The sequence below is a fragment of the Anomaloglossus baeobatrachus genome, chromosome 8 (genome assembly GCF_048569485.1).
Source record: "Anomaloglossus baeobatrachus isolate aAnoBae1 chromosome 8, aAnoBae1.hap1, whole genome shotgun sequence".
Classification (NCBI taxonomy): domain Eukaryota; kingdom Metazoa; phylum Chordata; class Amphibia; order Anura; family Aromobatidae; genus Anomaloglossus; species Anomaloglossus baeobatrachus.
In genome coordinates this window covers 176,564,621-176,584,540 of record NC_134360.1, presented here as the reverse complement: position 1 = coordinate 176,584,540, position 19,920 = coordinate 176,564,621, and the positions used below count along the sequence as shown (strand labels likewise).

General features: G+C 43.8%; 1 protein-coding gene and 1 long non-coding RNA gene across 8 annotated transcripts in view; one reads left to right on the top strand and one right to left on the bottom strand.

Moving 5' to 3' along the window:
- The window catches only part of PIGC (phosphatidylinositol glycan anchor biosynthesis class C), a 56,623-nt gene that overhangs the window by 22,988 nt on the left and 13,715 nt on the right, over nucleotides 1–19,920 (bottom strand). For 2 of the 7 annotated variants that reach the window (XM_075322236.1, XM_075322233.1), the window contains exon 2: nucleotides 17,351–17,503. The exons of the other annotated variants lie outside the window; for them this stretch is intronic. The gene's annotated coding sequence lies outside the window, so the exon portion shown is untranslated. The remainder of the gene's footprint in view (nucleotides 1–17,350; nucleotides 17,504–19,920) is intronic. 7 annotated transcript variants of the gene reach the window in all.
- On the top strand, nucleotides 1,122–13,507 carry LOC142249362 (uncharacterized). Its single transcript, XR_012725040.1, has 3 exons — nucleotides 1,122–1,201; nucleotides 8,136–8,203; nucleotides 13,383–13,507. It is a non-coding gene; the product is annotated as an uncharacterized LOC142249362 (long non-coding RNA).

Here is a 19,920-nt window from a genome sequence, read left to right as displayed (position 1 = left end):
CATTCACTTGAATGAGAAAACTTGCCTATGTGGTACGTTACCTACTAAAACAGTATTTAACGTGTTAGAAAAAGCATCACGTCAATTCTTTGGTGCATTTTCTGTGCACAAATCAGAGCGAAACACAAGTTTTTGCTGCAGTTTTTCTTGCAGATTTGGAGGAGTTTTTTTGATGAAGTGTTTATAGCACAAAGGTGTCAAAAAACACGCTCTTGTGTCTGTCCAGATAATAAAAACACTAAAAAAGCAACAAAAGCAGTATCCAAATGCAAAATGGATAAAAACCCCATGCATCTTTTATTAGTAATTTTTAGATGTGGACTTTTCAGTCACAAAAATCCATGTCAAAAAGTTCCACGTGAGCATACCGTGAGGCTATGTTCATGTAGTTTTTGGGGTGGATTCTGTACCAAAAGACACGTATATTTATCAAAAATGGTTTCAACACTTTTGATGCAGTTAACAGTAGATACATGTTGCCATTCCACTGGCCATGTTATTACATCCATGTTCTACTCTGAAACGTTGCCCCATATCAAAGAAAACAGACTGAAAAGCCGGCCGGGGACTATGCTTCTTAGATGACTAGTCCAAATCCGATCCACCGCAGCTCTCCCCGCAATGATAGGTCTCTCCCTATACACACATAGGTGGAATCCTGTCTGTTTAGGGAAAAACGGGAGGAAGAAGCTGCTGAGAATCGACCTTGGACTTATCCAAGATGCATAGTCCCCGGCAGCTTTACGGAGGATGCTTTCTTTGGAATGCCGCTGAGTTACACAGTAAAACACACATGTAATGACACATCCATTGCCTGATTCATGCTGCACGTGGATAAGGCTGTATGAATCACACGACAGGTTCCTTTTAAAGCTTCAGCTATCTGTGCTTTATGAGTCATTTTAATAAAGATTACTTACATAAATGGCCTATAATTTGTAAATTAAGAGCGAGAAGCAATGTTCTGTTGCACTAGGTTCCAATTAATGTAGACTGCACCCTGGTGACATTGTGAAGCACGTGAATATAACGCGATCCGCTGTTTATGCCTTGAGGATGACTTGTAACTTGTCTAGTACATAAGAAATGTTGTATTTAATCACCAGGGTTTAGATGTTACAGCAGATGACCAACACACTGAAGATGTAAGAGGTGAGCATTGTGCGCTCCAGCCTCCTCGTGGACGCCTACTGAAAGCTCGGTAGGTCTCCAGGACTCATATTTCTGCTACATTGCTAGGCATAAATACATTTATAGAACTATAACTTGAGGTAAATATGCTGATAATGTGTAAAATCTTTAATATAACCAGTAAAGTAGAAGAAAGACTTAAAGGGATGTCCAAGTTTGTGATGAAAGTTTGCAATCAAGTCTATGTTGCTGCAGACTTGTGAATCGTCAGAGCGCGCACCTTGCACACTGTCAGGATTCTCCAGTGTTGATGGAGAGAGCTGGCAGTCATGTGATCACAAGTATGTAATTTGTAGACTTCCGGCCACATTCTGTGTAAATGCGCTCGGCTTTGCTCAATGCAAGTGAATCGCATAATTGCAGTCACGTGACAACCTGCTCTCACCGCCGGCACCGGAGAATTCTAACTAGGAAATCAGTGTCTGCAGTAACATAGGGTGAATGCAGACTTACATCATAAACCTGGACAACCCCTTAAAATGGGCTATAATACTCATCCTATACACTGCCACCAGAAACTATTGTTTGTTTTAGCTATTGTAATTTTTGACAGCAAAAAGTCCCAAATTTTTTTCATCCTCACATGGAAATCTGTTGATTTAAAAAAAAATAAATAAATAAATAAATAAAAATGCCTTAAAGTAGGGAATGTGATGAAGTAATAAAATAACTATCACTCACTTGGTAAATCCCCAGCTGTCCCAATGCCACCGCCCCGTTGGTCCTGCTGGTCTTAGTTGACGCGTCCCGCGGTGATGACATTGTACAATCAATGACTAGCCATTGGCATCATCAGAGAAGTAATCCTTATTTTGTTATTTTATCACTTTCCTTATTATGACCCAATTTCTTAAAAATCCTGAACTATTCCTTTAATTTATTCTGCAGTGAGATTTACCGCACATCTCTATTTGTTTAAACAGGAGGTCAGACCCCCAGCGATCAACAGGTCTTCAGTATTTTCTAGCGATATGCCATAAGACCCCATACATAATAGACTAAGGGGTACTTTGCACACTACGGCATCGCAGGTGCAATGTCGGTGGGGTCAAATCGAAAGTGACGCACACCCGGCGTCGCTGTCGACATCGGAGTATGTGAATCCTTTTTACTAAGATTAACGAGCGCAAAAGCGTCGAAATGGTATGATCGGTGTAGCGTCGGTCATTTCCATAATTTCGGAAGGACCAATGTTACAATGTTGTTCCTCGTTCCTGCGGCAACACACATCGCTGTGTATAAAGCCACAGGAGCGAGGAACATCTCCAACCTGCGTCCCAGCTGCAATGAGAAGGAAGGAGTTGGGCGGGATGTTTACGTCCCGCTGATCTCCGCCCCCCTGCTTCTATTGGCCGCCTGCCGAGTGACGTCGCTGTGTGTGAAGCCGCAGGAGCGAGGAACATCTCCTACCTGCGTCCCGGTTGCAATGCGGAAGGAAGGAGGTGGGCGGGATGTTTACGTCCCGCTCATCTCCGCCCCCCTGCTTCTATTGGCCGCCTACCGTGTGACGTCGCTGTGACGCCGCACGACCCGCCCCCTTAGGAAGGAGGCAGTTCGCCGGCCAGAGCGACGTCGCAGGGCAGGTAAGTGCATGTGAAGCTTCAGTAGCAATAATGTTCGCTACGGCAGCTATCACAAGATATCGCAGCTGCGACGGGGGCGGGGACTATCGCGCTCATCATCGCTACCATCGGCTTGCGATGTCGTAGTGTGCAAAGTACCCCTAAAACTAGCTGAAGCTGAAGCATCTCGTATATAGGAGCATCCAGACTATACCGCGACATCATATGTGTAGGAATGGGAGGCGAAACCTCTTAACAACCTGTGACAAAAATATATCTATCACTGGTCAGGTGGAATGTATGATGCAGGCTCAGGAGCTGAGCCTGCTTCATATATGACAGATGCCTTCTGTTCTGTACAGCTGGCACCAACCTCTAAAAGTAGCAATCGGAGTCAGCTCTGATCATTTTTTAATTATTTAGATGAGGTTTAGCTCTGACCGACATTTAAATGGTATAATACATTGCAGTGTGAGCGCTGTGTGTTGACTCCCTGTGGCTGCTGATAAGCTAGACTTCACTATTCCATCAATGGCGTTTTAATGAACACAATTAAAACAAACCCCCAAAAATGGGCTGAATTGCTATTTTTTTTCCCTATTCTCACCTCACTTTGAATTTCTTTCCTGCTTTTCAGTACATTAGGCCTCTCTCACATACCTGTGGAAAACACACACGTTTTTCATGGACGTGTTGAAGGTGTGTATGGCCCTTCATCTGCCGTGATTTTGGCACATGTGTGCTTTACCAGGACCAGGAACTTTTTACTCACCTGTCCACGACGCTGCTGTCTCCAGCGCTGAAGTCACACTTGCTTCCGGGTTCGCAGAGCAGTGAATATGCAATGAGCATAATGAGTAGACCCTGAAGCAGGAGACAGCAGCGCTGGAGACAGAGGAGTATAAAAAAAAAAAAAATTTTTCAAAGACACGTGTTTTCTCCGGTAGGTGTCACACTGATTGTTTGTGTGATATCAGTGCTGCTGAAGGACAACGGACTTGTCTCCGTGCGGAACACACAGACACATGTGTGCTCTATAAGGACACACTGACCTTGTGTAAATACTGATGTGTGCACAGACCCATTGATTATAATGGGTCTGCGTATGTCCGTGTCTCCGGTACGTATGAAAACGGATGTCATACACACCGGAATCACTGACGTGTAAAGGGGGTCTTATATAGTAAAGTGAATGGTGCCAGTCAATACTCCAACTTTTCCAATGCAAGACTTTTTTCTGCTCTGTTATTGATTATGGGTTCTCAGACAGACTCCCATAATAATCAATGCCCTCACTTGCATAATTGATGTAACAGATCATTTCTTCCATTTGTCTTTTCCTAAATTGAAACATCCGTCATGTGAACAGAGTCTGATAATGTTTGATTTATGGCTGCACAATCTTGGGACCTATCCAAGCCAATGCTGGGCTTCCAGATATTCCAGTAAATGTCAGTATAGTAATAGCAGTCAGGGTTATCGGGGTTTGTAGGTCATTCAGTACGGTATATTAGATTTTCCTTACTCACAGATTTTCTTTACAATGTATGACCGGAAGGGTTTAACATAAATTTTATAAAACATGTAAGATAGTAGAAAAATCCCAAAGCAGCCTGAAGGGAGCTGCAAATTTTATCTTCTGACGTCAAAGGATGAGATCAGTGGGCGTCTATCAGCTTGGACTCTTCACTGCCCAAAAAAAAGGAGGCTGCGGTTGTGTCTGGAGATTTCCTTAAGGCTATGTCCGCACGTTGCTTTTTACCTGCTTTTTACCTGCTTTTTCAACTGCAGCGTTTAATGCCAAAATGGTTGTGTTCTGCTTTTCAAGCAAAGTCTATGGGAATTTGGGTTTCTTGTCCACACAATGCAGTTCAAACTGCAGCCTTTTTGTTGCAGAACTTTGGTCAAAAACTCAGCTTTGCAGTGCAAAACCCAAATGGCAAAAACAATTGACATGTCAATTGTTTTTGCCATTTGGGTTTTGCACTGCAAAGCTGAGTTTTTGACCAAAGTTCTGCAACAAAAAGGCTGCAGTTTGAACTGCATAGTGCGGACAAGAAACCCAAATTCCCATAGACTTTGCTTGAAAAGCAGAACACAACCATTTTGGCATTAAACGCTGCAGTTGAAAAAGCAGCAAAAAAGCAGGTAAAAAGCAGGTAAAAAGCAACGTGCGGACATAGCCTCACATTGTCCATTACATTACTGACTCCAATGGGCTCACACTTACGGAAACCACTGTTAGGTGATGAAAAACTAAGCCCAGACACTTCTGTCAGGTCATCCATCACCAGTGCAATGTCTCCAAAACGGCATTTTCCCTTCTTCGTAAGATTACTAAAGATCAATACCAATAATGTGACCAGAATACATGAAACCAGAATTGGGGCAGAACTTAAAATGTAATGTGGGACTTTTTTTTATTTCACTTTGGCACTAATAATCTGTAGAATAGGACACTACCGGATAAGATCATGCCCGGAATAACACTGGCATAGAGCAATCCAGAGAAGTAATAGGCATTGGAGATTCTGGAGGATGGATTAGATTGTTCAATTGGTTTTCTCAGCAAGAAACAAACCACATTAGGCCTCTGTCACATGTCTCTGCATTTAACGCACGTGTGTGACGGTCCGTGGGGAGGTCAGTATGTTTGTCCGTGTATATGTTCTCTGTGTGCTATCCATGTGGCATCCGGATAGCACACGGACAGAACGAACTTGTATACTTACCTGTCTTCGGCGCTGCTGTTACTTCCGGGTCCACGGTCAGTGCAGTGCATATGCATAAGTATAATCAGCGGGACACGGAAGCAACAGCAGGGCCAGAGACAGTAGCGCTGGAGACACGCAAGTATAAACATTCTTTTATTATTTTTTTAAAGGGACAGGTGTTTTCTCTCGTAAGTGTCACACTGATCACATCAGTGTGCGGTCCGTGTGACACCTGTGCTGCTGTCAAAATGTACACAGCGCTGAAAATCTGATCCTAGGCACTGATGTAAATCATGTCTTGGATCAGATTTTCATCAGTGTTTGGTCGGTGTCACTTTTACCCTCTGTTTCCTCAAGCTTTTTTGAGCACAAGAAGCTTTCTGAAGTGTCTCCTATCAAACAAGCAGGAAACTTAGAATTCATGTGAATGACACAGATCACTATGGAGTGCAGTCTGATTTTTTTCAGACCCATAGACTTGCATTAGTGAGTTGGATCTGTGACGGATCAAAACTGGACAGGTCTCTGTGATTTTGTGTTAACCATTTGGTCCATAAAAATACACAGACATGTTGAAAACACCATAGATTAGAACAGGTACGAGTTTTATCTGTGAAAAATGCAGATAGAAGTAATATGCAATAAATAAATGTCTTCCGAGCGAGGCCTTAAGGGGGTGTTACATGCAGCGATATCGTTCACGATATCGCTAGCGAGCGTACCCGCCCCCGTTGTTTGTGCGTCATGGGCAAATCGCTGCCCGTGGCATACAAAATCGTTTGGAGCCGTCACACTACTTACCTGCCTAGCAATGTCGCTGTTGCTGGCGACCCGCCTTCTTTCTAAGGGGGCGGTTCGTGCAGCGTCGCAGCGAAGTCACTAAGCTGCCACCCAATAGAAGGCGAGGGGCAGAGATGAGCGGCCGGAACATGCCGCCCTCCTCCTTCCTTCTGCATTGCCGACAGACGCAAGTAAGCTGCAGTTCGTCGTTCCCGCGGTGTGACACGTAGCGATGTGTGCTGCCACGGGAACGACGAACAACCTGCGTCCTCAACAATCAACGATTTTTTAAAAATGAACGACGTGTCAACGATGGACGATAAGGTGAGTATTTTCCATCGTTAACGGTTGTTCCTTGCTGTCACACACAACAACGTCGCTAACGATGCCGGATGTGTGTCACGGAATCCGTGACCCTGGCGATATATCGCTAGATCCGTCGTTGCGTGTAACGGGGCCTTTACACTGAAAAAGCAGCGGCCGCTCCACACAGAAGATGCTGTCGCAAGTAGGAAACTGTAACCAAATCGATTGGTAAAATTAGACCTGAAACTGTGATTTTCATCTGCAGCATTTTTCTTTCTAATGAGAGCTTTTACGGCACAATGACATGTGTCCTGTTTGCACAGCTAGAAGCCCAGGCGCTCGCTGATTGACAGAAATACACTATTTCCATTACGGGGCAATGTGTTAAGTACTTTCCTACCTGACAAAGGAAAATAAATGCTCTTAATGGAAAGGTACACAGTCAATAAGTGTATCCGGAGAGTGAGCAGGGGACACAAATGTACTGAGCCATCGTCACCATGCGCCTTACATTGTGAATCTCTATCTACTGACTAAAAAAGCAAATATACAATAGAGCTAAGAGCTGGAACCGGCAGAAAACACATCGCCCGACAGCTAATCTACATGTGCCAGACAAAGGGTGCCTTCACACTTTAGCGATGCAGCAGCGATCCGACCAGCGATCTGACCTGGTCAGGATCGCTGCTGCATCGCTACATGGTCGCTGGTGAGCTGTCAAACAGGCAGATCTCACCAGCGACCAGTAACCAGCCCCCAGCCAGCAGCGACGTGCAAGCGACGCTGCGCTTGCACGGAGCCGGCGTCTGGAAGCTGCGGACACTGGTAACTAAAGTAAACATCGGGTATGGTTACCCGATGTTTACATTAGTTACCAGCGCACACCGCTTAGCTTTGCTCTCCTAGCTACAGTACACATCGGGTTAATTACCCGATGTGTAATGCAGCTACATGTGCAGAGAGCAGGGAGCCGCGCACACTGCTTAGCGCTGGCTCCTTGCTCTCCTAGCTACAGTACACATCGGGTTAATTAACCCGATGTGTACTGCAGCTACATGTGCAGAGAGCCGGAGCCGGCAGCACAGGCAGCGTGAGAGCGGCGGAGGCTGGTAACTAAGGTAAATATCGGGTAACCACCTTGGTTACCCGATGTTTATCTTGGTTACAGCTTACCGCAGCTGCCAGACGCCGGCTCCTGCTCCCTGCTCGCTTCATTCGTCGCTCTCTCGCTGTCACACACAGCGATCTGTGTGTCACAGTGGGAGAGCGCCTTTGAAGAAAACGAACCAGGGCTGTGTGTAACGAGCAGCGATCTCGCAGCAGGGGCCAGATCGCTGCTCAGTGTCACACACAGCGAGATCGCTAATGAGGTCACTGCTGCGTCACAAAAAGCGTGACTCAGCAGCGATCTCGGCAGCGAGCTCGCTGTGTGTGAAGCACCCCAAACACTAAAACAGGGCAAACACTCGTCTGAATGGTGTCACAGATGTGACGTTTTTATCTGTGGATTGTTTGACAATATCCATATATAACAACATAAGGCATAATTGGTTTTAATATAATTCTTTCCATTGTTTTTAAGTCTGAAGCCTTTATGGCCAGTGAATATCAATAGACCGACGGTGGACGAGTGTCAAGGCATGCTGCCCGGTAAGAGCTACACTCATATACTTGGGAAACCAAAAGGGACAGTAATGCCTGATTTAGACGACTGGGATTTTTTGAGGGACATAAACCCCATTCATGATACTCTGTCAGTGTCGGGTTTTACCATCAGTATGGAAAACTATATAAATGTCCAAGCTTCTCCTATACATGACAGTGTTAATCCCGGACAGCACACAGACTGTACACCGCTGCCATCCGTGATTTTTACAGAACCACAGATTTGTAGGGGTAATATTAATCCATGAGTAAGATAAAAAATGGACACGGTACTATCTTTTTTTGTGTACACATGTAGGCTGCAATATAATAATAATAATAATTTATTCATTTATATAGCGCTATTAATTCCATAGCACTTTACATACATTGGTAACACTGTCCCCATTGGGGCTCACATACATTCATTACCAAAAGTGTTGGCATCCTTGAAATTGTTCCAAAAAATGAAGTATTTCCCCCAGAAAATTATTGCAATTACACAATTGTTATACTCACGTTTATTCCCTTTGTGTGTATTGGACCAACATAAAAAAATAAATACAGAAAAAAAAGGCAAATTGGCCATAATTTAACAGAAAATTCCAAAAATAGGCTGGACAAAATTGTTGGCGCCATCAACTTAATATTTGGTTGCACACTCTTTGGAATAAATAACTGCAATCATTCGCTTCCCATAACCATCACCAAGCATCTTACACCTCAACTGGAATTTGGACTCTTCTTTATAAACTGTTCCGGGTCTCTCATATTTGAAGGCGTCTTCTCTTCTCCCAACAGCAATTTTTTAGATCTCTCTACAGGAGTTCAATGGGATTTGGACCAGGTCTCATTGCTGTCACTTTAGAACTCTGTTTCCATTGATTTCTGGGGCTTCTTGAAGTATGTTTGGGGTCATTGTTCTGCTGAAAGACCCATGATCTAGGACTCAAACCCAGCTTTCTGACACTGGGCACTTTGAGCCCAATATACTTTTGTAATTTTCAGATTTCATGATGCTTTGCACACACTCAAGACACCCAGTGCCAGAGGCACAAAACAACCCTAAACATCTCTGAACTTCCACCATATTTGACTGTAGGTACTCTGTTTTTTTCTTTGAAGCCTTATTCCGTTTTCACTAAGCAGTAGAATGATGCGCTTTACCAAAAATCTCGACCTTGGTATAATCTGTCCACAGACGCTTTTCTAGAAGGATTTTGACTTACTCACATACATTTTTACAAACTGCAATCTAGCTTTTTATGTATCTGTGTCAGCAGTGGGGTCCTCCTGGGTCTCATTTCATGTCATTCAAATGTCGACGGCTAGGTTGCGCTGAAACCGATGCCTGCTGAGCCTGCAGAATAGCTTTAAAGGGAAGGTGTCGCTTTCTTTTATTTTTGTATGCAAAATAGTGATTATGAAATCAAGTATTTCTAATACAAAATAAAAATCGCTGCTTATTTAGTTTTTATGTAATTCTTATTTTACTGGAGGCACTGGGGGCTGCCATGCTGGATTTGCCGTGTGTGTAACGACAGTAACTCCTTCCTTTACGGCAGCCCCTGTGTATAGACTCTGATAGTCGGGGTCCGACCCCATGAAGTACGTTACAGTGGGCGTCTGCTGTGACCTGGACACGCCCACTGGGCTGTCCAGAACACAACAGGGGGAGGAGACCAGCGCCATTATTGTGGAGCTCACAGCGTGTGCTGTTTGCTCCACTTTACCCCTGTCACCCGCCGGGATGTGTGAGTACGGGCCTCCTCCCCTCGTTACTGTCTCCGATGACATCCCATCTCTCCGTTCTCCCCAGCCCCTGCTCTGCCCCATCTACTGACGCCGCCCCTCCCCCCGCCGTTACTGTCTCCAATGACACCCCCCTCCCTCCGTTCTCACAAGTCCCCGCTCTGCCCGCCGCTGCCGTGTGTGTGTGTGTGTGTGTGTGTCAGTGTCACAAGGTCCCCATCAGGGGTGATTGTGAGTGTGTGTCGGCGCTTGCGATGCTGTGCAGTGAGCTTCCAGGACCTGCGAGAGGATCACATGGGAAGCATGTGATATCTCCGGATATTGTGAGCGTGTGCGCGCGATTGTACAGGTATGTGCGATATCGTGAGTGTGTGTGAGTGTATGCGATCGGATGTGTGAGTGTATGCGATCGGATGTGTGAGTGTATGCGATCGGATGTGTGAAATGTCGGCCGGACGCAGGGGAGGATGGCATGCAGCACAGCTGCCTGGAGCGCCCACCGGAGGTCACAGGGAGGAACAATGTGAAAGGTGTGTGTGTGGCACAAGGTCCCCATCAGGGGTGATTGTGTGTGTGTGTGTGTGTGTAGCACAAGGTCCCCATCAGGGGTGATTGTGTGTGTGTGTAGCACAAGGTCCCCATCAGGGGTGATTGTGTGTGTGTGTGTGTGTGCGCCACTGCATGTGAGTACCTGCGTGTGCACCGGTGATACTGTCTGCAGGGTTGTGTATCTAATCCTCTCCTGTGTGATACTGTCTGTACGGCTGTGTATCTAATCCTGTCGTGTGATACTGTCTGCTGAGCTGTGTATCTAATCCTGTCGTGTGATACTGTCTGCTGAGCCGTGTATCTAATCCTGTCCTGTGTGATACTGTCTGCTGAGCTGTGTATCTAATCCTCTCCTGTGTGATTCTGTCTGCTGAGCTGTGTATCTAATCCTATCCTGTGTGATACTGTCTGCTGAGCTGTGTATCTAATCCTATCCTGTGTGATACTGTCTGCAGAGCAGTGTATCTAATCCTATCCTGTGTGATACTGTCTGCTGAGCCGTGTATCTAATCCTATCGTGTAATAATGTCTGCAGAGCTGTGTATCTAATCCTATCCTGTGTGACACTGTCTGCAGAGCCGTGTATCCAATCCTATCGTGTCATACTGTCTGCTGAGCTGTGTATCTAATCATGTCCGGTGTGATACTGTCTGCTGAGCTGTGTATCTAATCCTATCCTGTGTGATACTGTCTGCTGAGCTGTGTATCTAATCCTCTCCTGTGTGATTCTGTCTGCTGAGCTGTGTATCTAATCCTATCCTGTGTGATACTGTCTGCAGAGCTGTGTATCTAATCCTATTCTGTGTGATACTGTCTGTTGAGCCGTGTATCTAATCCTATCGTGTAATACTGTCTGCTGAGCCGTGTATCTAATCCTATCCTGTGTGATACTGTCTGCAGAGCCGTGTATCTAATCCTATCCTGTGTAATACTGTCTGCAGAGCCGTGTATCTAATCCTATCCTGTGTGATACTCCTGCTGTCCTTGGTGACACTTTAGACATTTCTGGTCACCAGGAAAATGGCTCTGCACTGTGTCCTTACATGTCATTCTCTGTTATCTGTTGTAAACACTCAGATTAGGAGGGGGAGGCGCCATCACACACAGGAGAGCAGACTCCGCCTACTTTACGGCAGGCTGTAATCTGAGCTTTTTATACAGTGGAAATTCAGTAGGATTTCAGAAGCTGCTCCCCCTAGTGTTTAACAGTAGAAAATATCAAACTTTTTAATTTTTTTTTTATATTTTGCACAATAAAAAAAAATAATATTTAAACAAAACATTTAAACATTATTACTTTACATTTTTTCAGTTATTATTATTTTTTTTTTTTAACGATAATTTCCCTTTAATTTCTGTGGAACCTGACTGTAGGCTGCTACTCCACCATCTGGACTATCCTCCGTTGCAACCTCTCATCAATTTTTCTCTGTCGTTCCAGGGAGATTAGCTACTGTGCCATGGGTTGTAAATTTCTTGATTATGTTGCACACCATGTGTTAGGGTGAACTCTTAACCAGAGATCACTAGTTGCCTACTGCCTGGCCTAAGTGCATGTGTAAAAAATTCACACCAGACACAGTCGGATGTAAAATCTCTTCTTGGTCACAGTAAAGATGGCACCGAACAGAGCGAGTACAAGCATGCGTCCTCTTGATATAGGCTAGGGGCGTACACAAGTTCAGATATGCCCATTTAGTGGGACAGTTCATGGGCTAGCCAATGGGGAGATCTGTGTTGCTGTTGATGGGCGGGTCTGACTTCAGTGGATCAATCAATGGTGATGGTGATGGGAGGGACATCATCTGGTGGCTCCATGCTGATGGTAGGGTCTGTGATGTCATAGAGTGCCATCTTTGAGTTCCTCTGAAAACTGACTGGCTTATATATAGAGAATTCATTTCATTGAACACAGTTCTCACAGTGCTCTATGTCCAGAGGTTAATTAAGTATTTCATCTTATGTCTCTCCTCAACACATGGACAAAGGAACATTAAGATCTCTGGAGGTGGACTTATAACCTTAAGATTGTTGATATTTCTCAACAATATTGCTTCTCAAGTCCTCAGACAGTTTTTTTTCCTCTTCCTGTCCTCCATGCTTAGTGTGGCACATACCGACACACAATGCAAAGATTAAGTCAACTTCTCCCCTTTTTATCTGGTTTCAGGTGTGATTTTCATATTACCCACACCTGTTACTTGCCACAGATTAGTTTGAAGGAGCACTACATGCTTCAAAGTTGTTTACCCACAATTTTAGAAAGGCACCAATAATTTTGTCCTGCCCATTTTTGAGGTTGTGTGTGAAATTTTGTCCAATTGGCCAACACTTTTGGTCATGACTGTATATATGAAATATACATACTGGGTGAAATAAGTAAAATAAGTTCATGGAAGGAGCCCATGAAACTCTCAGGCTTTGAAGTGTGTTTGCATGGAAAAATCGCCATAAATCACCCCTGAGCAATGCAGGTGACTAGCTTCTCCATACAGAAGGCATCTTGAAGCGGTCATCGCCAACAAAGGCTTTTGTACGACGTATTAAATACATTTCACTAAGTGTGTTCAACACTTTTTCCCTGGGTCACTTCTCATTATTACACATCACTAAATTTATGGACATCTATAGTTTGATTTCTTTGGCTGTGTGGATTGGATGGGTTTTTATTGACATCTGGTGAGAAATTCATGTCAATAACACCTTTACAAATTAGAAAATTGGTGACGTGTTCAATACCCATTTCACCGGCTGTATTGAGAAGAATTCTATTTAATTTATTTGGATGTTTCTAAAGAATAAGATGTAGTACATAAGCCAAGTAATCTACACAAATAGCTGTTATATGTCTTATAACGACATTGTCTATTTATGCCATTTGCAGAACGGATGCAGCATTACCCGGTTTTAGATGGTCTGACCCACCTGCAACATGAAATATTTGGGATTTGCCCAGTGGAGCGTCAACAGCCTTTTAGCAGTATTCATTACACATCTCTCATCTCCTTAGCAGGGCCCAGGACCAAGTAAAGGGTTAGGGACCGTGTACACCAGTGGTTCCCAAACTCCAGTCCTCACGACCCCCAACAGGTCATGTTTTCAGGAGTTCCTTAATATAGCACAGGTGATGCCTTGATAATGATTCCATCACCTGTTCAATAGTAAGGAAATCCTGAAAACATGACTTGTTGGGGGCCATGAGGACTGGAGTTTGGGAAACACTGGTGTAAACTGTCTGATCCTGGTCGGTAACCAGCCGTTGACTGTCTATATACAAGCTGAACGGCGGCCGTTTTCTGGTCCATTTAGACTGTCAGACCAGAATTCTAAAGTCATAGAACGATCGATAATGCGATCAGTCTGTTTCCATAAGTATTTGTGTACATCCCCTATTTACATAGGGCGATGTGCTGCCAATAATAATGATTCTTAAGCAAGCTAAAAGATACTTGTCCAAGGCAAACACCAAACTATTCTACTTTCAAGAAAGACTGTGGAGAGTTATTGGGTCTCATCATTCATCAAAACCACGACACTGAAGAAGCGTCCTCGTTGGCCACAACAGATAGAGTTCATGTATAAACCGCGATAAACAAAAAATGAAAAAAAAAGTCATATTGGCAACAAAAACGGAAACTCTGATGATCATTTATCTGACATATCCTATGTATTTCACTTTGGCCATCATTTTACAATGTAATGTTTTCTTTTATTAAACCAACACATCACTTTGTTACATTGACGTTCAAGTTATTATATGGAGAATGCTGACTAAAAGATGATCAAAAATAAATAATACATACGTTAGAGGACGCATGCAGAGAGGGAGGGGGGGAGGGTATTGGGGTTTTGTTCTGATGATTGTAAATTATGGTAATTGGATGTCTAAAACTTGTCATTATTATTGTTGACATAAATATTGTATGTTACAAGTTCTTTTTTTTTAAACATAATAAAAAAGTTTAAAAGTAAATAAATAATACTGCATCCTACATGAATCCCAATTATTTCTCTTCTATAATATATAGGCACTACATATGTAAAAAAATACAGCACCATATTGACCTGGGAGAGAACAGCTCAGTAATATGGCATATAGGCTTCATATTCCATACAAACAACCTCCCCCTGATGAAATAATCTTATAGCTGAGATTGTGAAAGGTATAGGTTGGGTCTCTCTCCGGGGGGTGTATAGGTTGGGGCTCTCTCCAGGGGGGTCTGCTCTGCTGCTTATCAGGCCTGCTTTGTGCACTTATGGGTATGTTTACTTAACCGGCTGGGATTTTATTCATGCATTCATGTCTTTGTACTTAATCTGACTGTTCATTGGCATCCAATTCGCACCTCATGGTGGCTAAACCTGTTTACCTGTTTATAGCTTTTTGACTGTTTAACTGTTTGACTCTGTCACCGCAGAAGTTGCTGTTTCACCAGCATCTGTATTAAGCACTGTTTATTAGTGATTAGTGAGACTTGGATCCTATTTTATATATTTAATATATCTCTGTTATTTCAGAGTATACACTTTTATCATTGTACTTATCCAATGCTGGTTTTTACCATCTGTCTATGTGTAACAATTGTCAAAATTTTACACCATGCTCTTTATGTGCAGGATGCCTTGTTCATGTTTTTGACCCAGTCTGTTATTTATTCATTCATTTTACTTGTGCCCTATATGTAATTGTCATCTAGTACATCTATATTGTATCTGCCGGCCTGTTTTTGCCGCTGATTCCTTTGTGCCAGTTGCTATTTATTAAACATATTTGCACTTTACTCCTTGTCCTCCAGTCCTTGTATAATATATAGGCACTACATATGTAAAAAAATACAGCACCATATTGTCCTGGGAGAGAACAGCTCAGTAATATGGCATATAGGCTTCATATTCCATACAAACAAAAAGAAACTTCTCCCCTGTTTGGAGGTATTGTGCAGACCACAGGGGTCTTGTGACATCCCCCTTTCAACTAGATCTTGATTCCAGGAGACGAGTGGGAGGCACAATACTGATTATGTAGGAGAGGAGCCATTCCGGAAGGTGAGTATAGGGATAATTATGTCTTATATCACCCTAGTCTAGGCCCATTTATGTTATCTTCTAAAGTAGTGGACAATTCCTTTAAATCTGTTTCTGTCTAATATAACAGCCACATAGGTCTTGCTGCACAGCTTTCCCCAAATCTTGAAGGAGCAGAATTAACAATACAGGGTCTCTTTAGCCATATTTAGGCATGTAGACATTATAAAAAGGATCTACATTGTTAACCAGAATGGAGAACCTCTAGAAATGAACTTAGATCTTATAATGATCTATTAACTGTGCATTTACAAATGGGGTAATGTGATCAGAAATCTCCTTTATGGCAAATCTGCATTCTTATTAAAGAGAATCCGTCATTTCATTTTTTGATATTAAACTGCCCCCAATGTGTATTAAATGATGCATGTGTTTTAAATGGTTAATCCCTAACATGGTTTTAAAAACAAAAGATTCCATGTATTTATCTTAAAATTAGACTTTATATGCTTAGCTGAATGCAGTACATATCTTAGGTTTCAGTCATAGGGGTGGCGCTTTTACTGGGTTCAGTCACTGTCACTGAAGTTCAAGCACGATTCTATTTTGAACTTAGTAACGCCCCCCCACCACTTCCCCTTTGCTGAGCTCCACCCATTATGGTCACAAGATCATGACATCAACACAGGTCCTGCACCACCACTTCTCCTCTGCTGAGCTCTGCCCATTATGGTCACAAGATCGTGACATCAACACAGGTCCTGCACCACCACTTCCCCTTTGCTGAGCTACGCCCATTATGGTCACAAGATCGTGACATCAACACAGGTCCTGCACCACCACTTCTCCTCTGCTGAGCTCCACCCATTACGGTCACATGGTCGTGACATTAACACAGGTCCTGCACCACCACTTCTCTGCTGAGCTCCGCCCATTACGGTCACATGGTCGTGACAACACAGGTCCTGCACCACCACTTCTCCTCTGCTGAGCTCCGCCCATTACGGTCACATGGTCGTGACATTAACACAGGTCCTGCACCACCACTTCTCTGCTGAGCTCCGCCCATTACGGTCACATGGTCGTGACAATACAGGTCCTGCACCACCACTTCTCCTCTGCTGAGCTCCGCCCATTACGGTCACATGGTCGTGACATTAACACAGGTCCTGCACCACCACTTCTCTGCTGAGCTCCGCCCATTATGGTCACATGGTCGTGACATCAACACAGGTCCTGCACACCACTTCTCCTCTGCTGAGCTCTGGAAATCAGCAAAGAAGTGGTGGTTTAGGACCTGTGGTGATGTCACGACCCTGTGACCATAATGGACGGAGCTCAGCAAACAGAAAATCGTGGTGGGGTGTGACTACGTTCAAAATAGAATCGTGCCTGAACTTGAGTGACAGTGACTGAACCCAGCAAAAGCGCCGCCCCTTTGACTGAAACCTAAGGTATGTACTGCATTCATCTAAGCAAATAAAGTCTTATTTTTATTTAAGATAAATACATGGATGTTTTTTGTAAAACCATGTTAGTGATGTATACTGCATCACGTAAAACATAGTCAAGGCAGTTTAATTGTAAAACGATATGACAGGTTCCCTTTAATTAAATTCCTCCAAAACAAACTGCGTAACATTGCACTTTAGACATTGAGGAGTCTGGTATTGCAGGTGAGAAAGCTTTTCTAGGGTGATTAATAGGACAAAGAATCTATGTAAAAGGTTACATCCTGACTATGAAGTAATGACAAGCCCCGCAGCCATCCATGATGTCATCCCTCAGAGTTGACACAGACTCAAACTTTACCCTCACACTATTTACTGAGGTTTGCAGAATCGTCAGCATTTGGTTGATTTTCTTATCAGGACTGAAGTAGGTCTCTACGTGGCATAGGATGTGTAACCGGACGTTTTCTTGACGGTGCCAATGTTCTGATCAAAGTCTCGTGGTTCACATCGGTATCAGCAGCTCGTCCTGGATGAAGAAGAAGCAGCAGTCACGGCTTAGGGTTACATGCCCTTCACCATGGGATATAATTAGATGATTTAATAGCTGGGCAATCTGCACCCGGGCTCCTGCTACTCACAGCTCCTTAAATTACAAGTCGCTTTTCTCACCCAGCAAGAAGCAAGAGCTTATCAAGTTGCTCACACTACAGTGCATTAAGATCAGCCCCGATCATGATAACTAGTACCATGTACATTTATTACAGATAATAATTCCATGTGGTGTAACTAGAGTTCAATGGGCCCCGAAGCAAAGTTTGGACCTGGGCCAACAGGATAATTACACTGACACTTGGCACTCTCGTACTCCGATATCCCGATGATATAATATCCAATATTATAATGCATCTTATAGGTCTACATGCATTATAATTCACTCCCCATAGCTCTCCATACATTATAATTCACTCCCCATAGCTCTCCATACATAATACACTCCCCATAGCTCTCCATACATTATAATGCACTGTTGATACTCCTCCATACATTATAACACACTGCCATTAGCTCTCCATACATTATAATACACTCCCCATATAGTATTACGTACCTTCATGTAGTATACAGCTCCCATATTGTTTAATGAACCCCCCTAGCCCTCTGGTCACCGTGATTAAATACACATACTCACTTCTCCTCGTTGCCCTGCTATCCGGTCTCCTTAGCGTGCGTCCACCGTTTTGCCGCTCTGCACAGCGCACAGTGGTGATGTCATTGCGCTTCGCTGAGCTGTTAGAGGCAGAGGGTAGACAGACACAGCAGGAGAATGATGACAGAGGCAGCGCGCCGCTCCATCTCTCATCATTGTTTTCAACTGTATGGGCATCTGCGATGCCGATACAATTGAAAGTGCGATCCTTGTCGCGGTGCCCGCTGCCAGCGCTGGCATCGGGCTCTCCTGCATCACAGGCTCCACAGCAGTCGCGTGGACTGCAGCCATTGTGCCACTAGCTGAGATCCTCGGGCCCCCTGAACCCCTGGGCCTGGCCCCTGTGACCGCGATTGTTCTGCCCCTGATTCCATGTAAGAATGTGAACCAGGCCTTATTTCTGGTATAGCACTCAGCAGAATGGCACCTACTACATCAGGCAGAAGATATGCTCGTGAATGGAGAAGCCGGTCATAGGCTGGCTAACGTGGCTGGAAATTTACTTTGCAAATCATAAAGTTTATAGGAAATATATAAACAACATAAATAATGTTCACATATTCTGATGACCCAACTATTCAGAAGACCAGTATATAATTATCAGAAGCTTCATATTTAGTAAGTTCTGTCTTCTACTGTGGAGAATGTTCTCCTGATCCCTCTAACAAGCCTGAACCGACTTAGAGACCTCCATCATTTCTATACTGGGCACCACAAGCAGCCTGCCCTCTATGAACACTCATGGTACTTTTTTGATGACCCAACTACTCAGAAAACAAGTATATAATTATCAGAAACTTCATACTTAGTAAGATCTGTCTTCTACTATGGAGATTGTTCTCCAGATCCCTCTGAAAAGCCTGAACCCACTTAGCGACCTCCATCAGTTCTATCCTGGGCATCACAAGCAGACTCCACTATATATACACTCATGGTACTTTTTGGAAGGTGCAAAGGATATAGCCGGTGTTTAGCTCCATGTACACTATTATTTGGGCACACTTCTTAATCACTGAATTTGGGATTTCAACATAGCCCTTTTGCTACGGTTGTATAAATCATGGATTTTGCCTTTACTAACAAACGTGGAAGAACAGCTCGTTCTAAAGAGCTCACTGAATTCTAGCTGGATGCTGTAATAAGATGCCACTTTTGTAACGGGTCAGTTTGTGAGGTTTCTTCATTCCTAAATATCCCATAATCAACTGTGGCATCATTGAAAAGTGGAGGCGTTTAGAAACCACAGAAGCTCAGACATGAAGTGGAGACCATGTAAAGTTACAGAGCAGGATCACCGAATGTGGAGGCACGTTGTACATAAAGATGCCAGTGCGCTGCTGACTCAATCATCACAACCTCTCTGGCATTAACATCGGGCAAAATCTGTGTACGATGAGCTTTATGGCATGGGGTTCCTGCAGGACTTGCATCACAAAGCACTATGGAGTGGTGTAGAGAACAATGTAACTGGTTTCTTTAATCCACATCCCTTATAATCCTCCCTCTTCATCACATTTCCAGTATCAGTGTATTCATCCACTCATGTTGCCACCTAATGAGACCAGCAGATCTACACGCGATTACCAACAACAATATTGTCACGAGCTTCCAACAATAAATGACTTAAACACACATGAAAAATACCCGACCATGTGTTTCGCTTGTTGGCTTCTACCTGGGACACACTGTTTTCTGACAGGCGAAACTCAAAGTTGGGTAGAAGTTGGCATGTCACA